The sequence below is a fragment of the Nicotiana tabacum genome, chromosome 6 (genome assembly GCF_000715075.1).
Source record: "Nicotiana tabacum cultivar K326 chromosome 6, ASM71507v2, whole genome shotgun sequence".
NCBI lineage: Eukaryota > Viridiplantae > Streptophyta > Magnoliopsida > Solanales > Solanaceae > Nicotiana > Nicotiana tabacum.
This window is the reverse complement of record NC_134085.1, coordinates 166,258,007-166,269,398: the sequence shown is the minus strand read 5'-3', so window position 1 is coordinate 166,269,398 and position 11,392 is coordinate 166,258,007.

The window sequence follows — 11,392 nt, the reverse complement described above, 5'->3', positions numbered from 1 at the left end:
TGGCGCCGGACACCGTTGTTAGGCAAGCCAACGACAAATAACTAGTAACTTCTCGTTTTAAATATTTCTGAAATCACTTCTTTTATATGTTTAAACAATACATAATAAATTCCACTAAATAAATAATGAAACATTTAACAATTTTAAATCTCTGAATAAACCCATAGACATCCCAGAACCCGGTGTCACAAGTGCATGAGCATTTACTAGGGAATGAAATAAAATACAGTAACTGTCCGGAATACAAGTGGACAGAAACGAATATACAATACAATCCTCTGAAGGAAACTCTACTGGCTACGAACGTCTCGATAAATGCAACTCACCTAAGTCTCCGTATCAACCATGCCGCTATGCCACTAAGCCACTAGCCACATATAAACCCGTGCAAAAAAATGCACAACAAGTGTAGTATGAGTACAAAAACAACATGTACCCAATGAGTATCCCGTCTAATCTCTAAGAAGTATAGACAAGAGGTCGACTTCGACACTTACTAGTGGTCCACTAGTAATATATTATTAATGCGAATAATCATGGATTTATTAAGAATGACAGTAATTTCAAATAAGTCACGAATAGGTAAAAGTTCCTTTTTATATTAAAAGTCTGCGGATTCATAAATTAATAAATTTTCAATTATCTCAAGCGGGGGAGAGCATATATCAATATCAATAATTCTCAAGGCAAGTAATACAAGCATACGCAAATCATGCCGAGGTCGTACGGCCCGATCCAACAATATTTAAACTGTGCACTGCCAAAGGGTCGAATGGCGCAAACCATAGATGCATCTATTTAATCTACCGAGGCGTTCGGCCCGTTCCGAAATTAAACACACACAGACAGTCAATCAAGAAGTCAACAAGGAACAATTATCCAAGGAAATACCAATTCTCTTTTAAAGATTTTTGAAAATGAAGTTTAAATATTTTTAGAAATTCATTTACTAATCCGATATGATTTATGCAATTCAAACTATCAACAAGATTACAAATATTCTAAGTATAGCATGTTTTTGGGTCCTAGACTATCCGGACTTACACATAATAGTAGCTACGTACGGACTCTCATCATCTCGTGCATACGTAGCCCCCACAAATAGGAGCACGTAACCAATTAACTCACCTATGGGGAGAATTCCCTCTTATAAGGTTAGAAAGGAGACTCACCTCGCTCTGAAGCCTATATTCCGATTCAAGAACGCGCTCAAACCTCCAATTTGGAGCCGAACGATCCAAAACTATTGAAATAGGGTAAGAACTAGTCAATACATGCTCAAAAGTTCATATTCTAATTATTAAACCAATTTTCCAACCCTAAATGCAAGGTTCCTAAATTTCATCCCCAGGCCCACGTGCCCGGATTACGGAAATTTTTGAAAAAAATTGTTACCCATAACCTAAGGATCAAGAATATTTGATTTTATTCCATTCCCTAACAAATTTCGTGGTTAAATATTGGTTTTACCAAATTCTAGGTTTTTCATCTAAAACTCTTGATTTTCCCTAATTTTCACATGTTAATCTACCCATAATCTATGTATTTAACTTATGATATGTAGAAATTACTTACCTCTTTGATGATGATGGAACCCCTCCTCAAATGCCCTAAAAAATCGCCTAAGACCAAGTGAGAAATGAGGGAAATGGGCTAAGTCTCGGAATAAAAAGCCATTGCACCAGATGCAGAAGTCGCATTTGCGACTCCCAGCTCGCAATTGCGATGGTCGCATAACAAAGGCATCGCAATTGTGAAGCCCAGCTTTCCCAGCCATGGTCGCATTTGCGACAAAATGCTTCTCATTTACGAAGAGGACAGCATCGCAAAAGCGATGGCCCCCTCGCAAATGCGATCTCCCCTCAGCAGCCCCCAGGTTCACAAATGCGAGCTCTCTCTCGCAAATGCGATGTCGCATTTTCCACCCAAACACTGCAAATGCAGTCATACCAGTACCAGCAGTATCAAACCTTCTCCAAATTTCATTTTTGATCCGTTAACCATCCGGAATCCACCCGAGGCCCCTTAGGACCCCAACCAATCATACCAACCAGTCCCAAAACACATTACGGACTTGCTCGAGGCCTCAAATCATATCGAACAACGCTAAAACCATGACTCGCACTCCAATTCAAGCTTAATGAACTCTAAAATTTCCAACTTCTACTTTCGGTGTTTAAACCTATCAAATCACGTCTGATTGACCTCAAATTTTGCACACAAGTCATATTTGTCATTACGGACCTACTCCAACTTCCAGAATTAGAATCCGAACCCAATATCAAAAAGTCAACTCTCAGTAAAACTTCCCAAAAACCTTAAAATTTCTATCTTTAGCCAAATGACTCCAAAATGACCTACGGACCTCCGAAGTCACTTTCGATCGCACTCCCAATACCATAATCATCATACGGAGCTATTCCCAGACTCGAAATCCCAAACATACATCGATAACACTGAATTTCACTTCAACCCAAACTTATGAAATTTCTTTCAAAATGCTAACTTCCACAATAGGCGCCGAAACGTTCCCGGATCTTCCAAAACCCAGTCCGGACATACGCCCAAGTCCGAAATCATCATACAATTTTGCTGAAATCTTCGAATCGCGATTCCGAGATCGTTTACTCAAAAATACAATCTTAGCTAATTCTTTCAACTTATAGCTTCCAAAATAAGAATTCTCTTTCCAAATCAACTCCGAACTCCCCGAAATTCGATTCCGACCACGCGTACAAGTCATAATACCTGAAACGAAGCTGCTCATGGACTCAAACTGTTGAATGGAGCGCTAGAGCTTAAAACGACCGGTCAGGTCGTTACAATATTAATGGGTAAAATATCTTGATGATTGTAGCACAAGATTATAATATAATTTATCTTGATTATGGGAGTGGTTTTACTCCGACTTCTTGTGCTAGTATACTTAGTGTATATTGAACGGACCAAGTAGAGAAAAGATGTTTTTGTACTGAATATATATAAAATATTTTCTCTAATTCATTAAATGAACTTATACTCCTAATGTTGATATAATTGTTATGATCAATGTGATTTGTTTATTGTTTTGATTTATCAAAAGGTACAACTCTATTCAGAGCTAGTGTATGCCTAACAGATTGGACAATAACGAATAGTATTTGTGAAATAATAATCACTAGTTGATAGAATTCATGACTCGGTTTTGAGTTTGATGATACCTCTTTAGGTAAGCTTATAAGTTTTCATGTGAAAACTCAGCCGGTGGATTTTGTATCCGTCACATGAAATAGTTTAAGCAGAATTATAAAAGATTTAATTAGTTGATTAAATTAAATTTTCAGTGATTTAGTTTAATTAACTGGTATTTGGGATCTTAACATGGGGAATTAAAATAAATGTTAGTGAATTTTCGAAATTCATATTGAGGAGTTCAATTGCAGTTTTTTTGTGGAATAAACTACAATTAATTAGAGTAAGAATTAATTCATGAAAATTTTCGAATGAATACTGTAATTAGCAGCCTATTATTATTTGGGTGAAAAGTGATTTTGGAGAAAAGTCATCCGGTAGAGTTAGAGTATGATTCTACTTGTGCAAGTAGAATCCTACATGTTTTTTTAGCGCTATTTTTGGCTGAAAAACGTGTCTATTTGAGGAAGATAATTTTCACCTAATAACTCACTTTTAAGAGTTGTATTGTTCTTGCCCACTCAAAGCAAGTTCGTCCAAGGTCATACTAGGACCATAGCAGAAGACTACATCCCTAAATTCTTGATGTGTGAAGGATTTGTACAACGATTTCAAGAGGTTAATGCTTCTAATCTAATAATTATATTATTGTCTAGTTTACATGTATTTAATGTCAGGTTTGTATGCTTGCTTTCGCAACGCATGTTCTAACACCAGAGCCATCACAAGTTAAACATCTAACTTTTTAGCCATGTGTTTAGTCGTCAATCCTTGTCTTAAGTAGTGTCTAACTGAGAATTTCTATCAATATTAGAATCTTAGTAAAATTATTGCTAAAGGCCAGAAATTCAACATGACCCATGTTGCTAACCAGCACGATTTTTTCTTTTCTTCTGGGTTTACAATGCAAACATGATTCGTGAAAACTCTTTAATTTCTCTTTAACTCCTTTCTATAAATATTATATTCATTCTTGAAACTTTGTTATTTCCAACTAGCCAGCTGCTTGGCCGGTATCCAAATTACTTTCGGCACCGTTCTCTTCGAAATGACAAGAAACATAGAAAATCACATGCTCGTCTATTAAATAAAAATTATAGGTCCTGCCATGAAATTACTCGCTATTTGTCATTTACTGAAAATCACGAGGGAATTAGATTTTTTTTAAAAATTGGGTCGACATGAGCTTGGAATTTGGATCAAGCTATATTTTGGGAGTTCAGCGGCTTTACCCCACCGTCCAAATGTCCAATTCCAAGAGCTGTTAGACCAGAACCAGAGGCCAATTCTGATTTTAAGTTTTACGAGGCCAATTCTGTTAGACCAGAACCAGGGCTTAGCTTTCCCTTCTTCCCAAATCTCATCACGCCCCTTCATGGGCGACACCCGAAGCAACACTTGCTCTCCGACCATGAATGTCACTTCCCAAACCTTGCGGTTGGCATAACTCTTCTGCCTGGACTGAGCTATACGAAGCCTATCCTGAATGATCTTAACCTTATCCAAGGCATCCTGAACTAAATCCGTACCCAACAAAATTGAGCCTCTCCCCGCTCAAACCATCCAACCGGCGACCGACACCGCCTACCATATAATGCCTCATAGGGAGCCATCTGGATGCTCGACTGGTAATTGTTGTTGTAGGCAAACTCTGCTAATGGCAAGAACTGATCCCAAGAACCTCCAAAGTCAATAACACATACTTGGAGCATATCCTCCAAAATTTGAATAGTACGCTCGGACTGTTCATCCGTCTGAGGATGAAATGTTGTGCCCAACTCGACCCGTGTACCCAACTCACATTGTACTGCCCTCCAGAAATGCAAGGTAAATTGCATACCTCGGTAAGAAATGATAGAGACGGGCACACCATGAAGACGAACAATCTCCCAAATATATATATTCAGTCAACCGCTCCGAGGAATAGGAAACCACCACAGGAATGAAATACACTAACTTGGTCAGCCTATCCATAATAACCCATACTGCGTCAAACTTCCTATGAGTCCGTGGGAGTCCAACAACGAAATCCATAGTGATACGCTCCCACTTCCACTCTGGAATCTCAATCTTCTGAAACAAACCACTAGGTCTCTGATGTTTGTACTTTACTTGCTGACAATTCAAACACCGAGCTACATACGCAACAATATCCTTCTTTATCCTCCTCCGCCAATAATGTTGCCACAAATCCTAATACATCTTAGTGTCCCCCAGACGAATAGAGTACAGGAAACTATGGGCCTCCACTAGAATCAACTCACGAAGTCCATCCACATGAGGCACACAAATACTACCCTGCATCCTCAAAAGTTCATCATCTCCAACTATAACCTGCTTGACACCCCCGTGCCGCAGCGTGTCCCTAAGGACAAGCAAATGAGGATCATCATACTGCCGATTTTTGATACACTCAAATAATGAAGAAAGAGCGACTGTGCAAGCTAACACACGGTTGGGCTCAGAAATATCCAACCTCATGAACTGATTGGCTAAAGCCTGAACATCCAAAGCAAGCGGTCTATCCCCGACTGGAATATATGCAAAGCTACCCATAATGGCTGAGTTCCTACACAAAGCATCGGCCACTACACTGGCCTTCCCCGGATGATACAAGATGGTGATATCATAGTCTTTCAATAGCTCCAACCACTTCCTCTGCCTCAAATTTAGCTCCTTCTTCTTGAACAAGTATTGCAAACTCTTGTGATCCGTGAACACCTCACACGACACGCCATATAAATAATGCCTCCAAATCTTCAGTGCGTGAACAATGGCTGCTAAATCCAAATCATGAACTGGATAATTCTTCTCATGGATCTTCAACTGTCGCGAAGCATATGCAATAACCTTGCCATTCTGCATCACCACTGTACTAAGTCCAATACGAGATGCATCACAATATACTATATATGGCCCTGAACCTATAGACAATACCAACACCGGCACTGTAGTCAAAGCTGCCTTGAGCTTCTGAAAGCTCGCTTTACAATCGTCCGACCACCTAAACTAGGCACCCTTCTGAGTCAACATGGTCATCGGGGCTGCAATAGATGAAAACCCATCCACAAACCAACGGTAATAGCCCGCCAAATCCAAGAACCTCCGGATCTGTGTAGCTGATGCGGGTCTAGGAAAGTTCTTGACTGTCTCTATCTTCTTCGGATCTACCTGAATACCCTCTGCTGATACAACGTGACCCAAAAATGCAACTGAACTCAACCAGAACTCATATTTCAAAAACTTAGCATATAACTAATTGTCCCTCAAAGTCTGGAGAACGACTCAAAGATGCTGCTCATGCTTCTCTCGGCTGCGGGAATAGATCAAAATATCATCAATGAAGACTATGACTAAGGAATCTAAGTAAGGCTTGAACAATCGGTTCATCAAATCCATGAAAGCTGGGGCATTTGTCAACCCAAATAACATCACTAAGAACTCATAATGCATGTATCGAGTGCGGAAAGTTGTCTTAGGGACATCGGATGCCCTAATCCTCATCTTATGGTAGCCAGATCTCAAATCAATCTTTGAAAACACTTTGGCACCCTAAAGATGATCAAACAAATTATCAATCCTCGGCAATGGATACTTATTCTTGATTGTGACCTTGTTCAACTGTCGATAATCTATGCACATCCTCATCGATCTATCCTTCTTCTTAACAAACAACACCGGCGCACCCCATGGCTAGACACTAGGTCTAATAAATCCTTTATCAAGCAGGTTATGCAACTGTTCTTTCAATTCTTTCAACTCTGGCGGGCCATACGATATGGCGGAATAGAAATGGGCTGGGTGCCCGGAGCCAAATTAATGCAAAAGTCAATATCCCTGTCGAGTGGCATCCCGACAAGTCTGAAGAAAATACCTCTGGAAACTCACGAACAACAGGCACAAAATCCATAGAAGGAACCTCGACTCTAGAATCACGAACATATGCCAAATAGGCCAAACATCCCTTCTCAACCATACGCCAAGCCTTCATATATAAGATAACCATACGGGTGGAATGACCAGGAGTCCCTCTCCACTCTAAACGAGGTAAATCCGACAAGGCTAAGGTCATAGTCTTGGCATGACAGTCCAAGAGAGCGTGGTAAGGTGATAACCAGTCCATCCCCAATATGACATTAAAATCAACCATATCCAAAAGTAGTAGATCTACTCGGGTCTCAAGACCCCCAATCACAACTATACATGAACGATAGACATGATCCACCATAATAGAATCACCCACCGGTGTAGACAAATATACATGAGCACTCAAAGAATCATTAGGCATGACCAAATACGGGAAAAAATAAGATAACACATAGGAGTATGTAGACCCTAGATCAAATAGAACTGAAGCATCTCTACTACAAACCAGAACAATACCTGTGATAACTGCATCGGAGGCCTCAGCCTCGGGCCTGGCTGGAAGAGCATAACATCGGGACTGGGCCCCACCACTCTGAACTATGTCCCTGGGATGGCCTCCTGCTGGCTGGCCTCCACCTCTAGTGGCCTGACCTCCACCTCTAATACCTCTACCTCCACTTTTAGCTGGATGAACGGACAGTGGAATACCCGGTGTCTGAACTATGACACGGGAACCCTGATGCTATGACTGAACACCCACTAATCTCGGACAAGCCCTTTGGATATGACCATACTCACCGCACTCAAGGCATCCACCTGAGTGCTGCACCTGAGGAAACTGAGACTGACCCTGGCGGGAAGGCTAACCATGAAAATAGCTCTAAAGAGGAGGTGCTCTGATAGGAGCTGGCTGTTCCGAAGGAGGTACATAAGAACCACCCCCCTGAAGCTCCATGAGATGCTTGTAGTGATGAATGAAACGGCTTGGAAGGATGGCCCCTACTAAAAGAATCCCTACCTCCAGACAAGGCACCACTGAACCTGCCAGAATGACAGGGCCTCTTGTCAGACCCCTGACCACTCCTCTATGATAAAACCATCTCGACTCTCCTGGCCACATTGGTCGCATCCTGAAAAGAAATCTCGTTCCCCGTCTCCTTAGCTATCTGCAATCAAATAGGTTGAACGAGTCCCTCAATGAACCTTCTTACTCTCTCTCTCTCTCTCTCTCTCTCTCGGTGGGAAGTATAAGAAGAACATGATGGGACAAGTTAATAAATCTTGTCTCATACTAAGTGACGGTCATAGAACCTTGCTGGAGACGCTCAAACTGCCTCTTATAGTTCTCCCTCTGAGTGACAGGAAGAAACTTTTCTAGAAAGTGCTGAGAGAACTGATCCCAAGTCAAAGCAGGTGACCCAGCTGGTCTAGCCAAACAATAATCCCTCCACCAAGTCTTGGCGGATCTTGACAGACAAAAAATAGCAAAGTCGACCCTGTTGGTCTCCATATTCCCATGTTCCATAAATCCTCATGACAGTTGTCCAAATAATCCTGGGGATCCTCAGAAGATATACTGCCAAAAGTGGTAGTAAAAAGATTGGTGAACTTGTCCAACCTTTACAAGACATCAGCAGACATAGCTGGCCCCTCACCGATCTGTGCCACAACACCCGGCTGAGCTTCTCCAACTGGCTGAGCTACTCGAGTCTGATACTAGGGAGCCATCTGCTCCGGAGTGCGAGTAGCAGGAGTCTGGGCTCCTCCTCCAGCATGAGAGACAGCTGGTGCTACAGGAAATATGTCTGCCTGAGTGACGCTTCCCATAAGGCCTACTAGACGAACCAGAGCATCCTGAAGTACCGAGGTGGCGATGAACCCCTATGGGACCTGAGCTAGCCTTGCTGGAATGGTCTGGGCTGGAGCCTCCTCCTCAAATTCTACCTGAGGCTCCGCTGCTGGTGCTGGTGCTCTGGGCTGAGCCCTGCCCCTACCTCGGCCTCTAGCACGGCCTCGGCCTCGTCCTTTGCCCCTCGTAGGAGCTACCACTGGGGGCTCGGACTGCTGATCAGCGGATGAAGAAGCACGTGTTCTCGCCATCTGCAAAAGAATAGAGTAGAAGTTCAGTTAGCATTGAGAAATCAGGTCGCACGACAGAGAAGAATAGATGTGAAGTTTTCCTAAACTCTATAACTTCTGGGGGATAAACACAAACGTCTCCGTACCGATTCCCTCAGACTCTACTAAGTTTGTCTATGAATTTTGAGACCTAAGCAACCTAGAGCTTTGATACCAACTTGTCACGACCCAGATTTTCCATCATCGGAGTCATGATTGCGCCTACTAGTGAAAGCTAGGCAAGCCAATAATTACAGATTTTATTATCCTTTTTCCCTATCTTTTAACAATTTCACAGGTTAACATATGATAAATAGCGGAAGGGGGAACATGTTGCGAGGAATATCAAGTACTAACAGAATTTCAGTAGAGAAACATAAAGAACACCATAACTTCATATCAGCAAGAATAAGGAAAACAGTAACAAGTGCATGACATCACCTTTGTGCTTCTACTCTCGTTCTTACCATAAGAATCAATATTCACTTTTGTTCTTTCTTGTTGCGGCGTGCAACTCGATCCCATATGTCCACCCTTATTACTCCTTGTTGTGGTGTGCAACCCGATCCCATATAATATTGTTGCGGCGTGCAACCCGATCTCATATAATATTGTAGCGGCGTGCAACCCGATCCCAATATACAAATCAACACCAATCACAAAAGATTCTCGGCTAGGGAACAATAGTATAACAACAATATCCCGGCAAGGGAAATAATATCATAGCAATAACATCACGGCAAGGGAAACAATAACATCCCGGCAAGGGAATCAACAGTATACCTCATCTCGTTTCCACCATCACTTCACAACATAAGTCTCAACTTGAGCCAATGCTCAACAATGGTCAATTACCAAGAATACTTTCATAAGCCTTGTTCAACATTTACAATCATCATATTAAGCGTGAACAATACATAACGGAGCAACAACAATAATAGTATAAGACTCACGGGCATGCTTGACACCAACGTATAGATACTCGTCACCATACCTATACGTCGTACTCAACACTTAACATATAGCAAATAAGACCACAACTCTTATTCCCTCAAGCTAAGGTTCGGCCAAAAACTTACCTCGAATTCCAAGGCCAGACTCAAGCCTCAAATACCGCTTTCCCTTTTGATTCCACTTTCAATTAACTTGTACCTAACCCAAATTAATTTAATAACATCAATAAATGCTAAAAAATTCAACTCCAATGCTAAATTATAGGTTTTCTATCTTTTCCCCAAAAAGTCAAAAATCGACTCCGGGCCCGCCAGGTCAAAACTCGAGGTTCGGACCAAAACCCGATCACCCATTCACCCACGAGTCCGAATATGCAATTAGTTTCAAAATTTGACCCCAAAATGAGGTCTAAATTCCAATTATTCAAAAAGCTCTAACTCTACTAAATTCCCAATTTCTACCATAAAAACCCTAGATTTTTGGATGAAGATTGATAAAATGCAAAGGGAAATTGAAAGAAAAAGGTTTAGAATCATACACCAATACTTTGGGGAAGAACTTGCCTCTTGAAAATCGCCTCAACGCTCTCTAGTTTTGAAAATATGAAGTTGTGGGCTAATTTCCCGTTTTGCTACTGTTTTAAGTGCTAGGCGATAGTGTTCATCGTGATCGCGTGAATACTGTCGCGATCGTGAAGAGTAGCCTCCTAAGGACTTATGCGATCGCGACATCCTCCACGTATTCGCAAAGGGTAGACCCCTCCTGGCCTTCGCGTTCGCGTAGAAGAAAGGGTTGATTCCCAGCCCATCCCCATTTTACTATACGGATTCGCGTAATATAGGTCGCGTTCGTGTAAAGCAGCCCCCAGTGCTTCGCGTTCGTGACCCTATCTATGCGTTCATATAGAACAACCCATCCCCAGCCCAGTTTCCCTTCCGTGATCGCGAGAGTTACTATGCGATCGCGATGCATGGTGCAACAGGCACCAGAAGCAGCAATCATACCAGCTTTTCCTAAGTGTAAATCACCCCGTGGCCTATTCGAAACTCACCCGAGTCCTCGGGGCTCCAAACCAAACATGCACACAACTCTAAAAATATCATACGGACTCGTGTGTGCAATCAAATCGCCAAAATAACATCTTAAACAACGAATTTAGCATCAAAATCAATGAAAAATCTCAATAACTCTTAAGTTTCCAATTTCACAACCGAGGGTCCGATTCACGTCATATAAATTCTGTTTCTTATCAAATTTTACAGGCACAACTTAAATACCATAT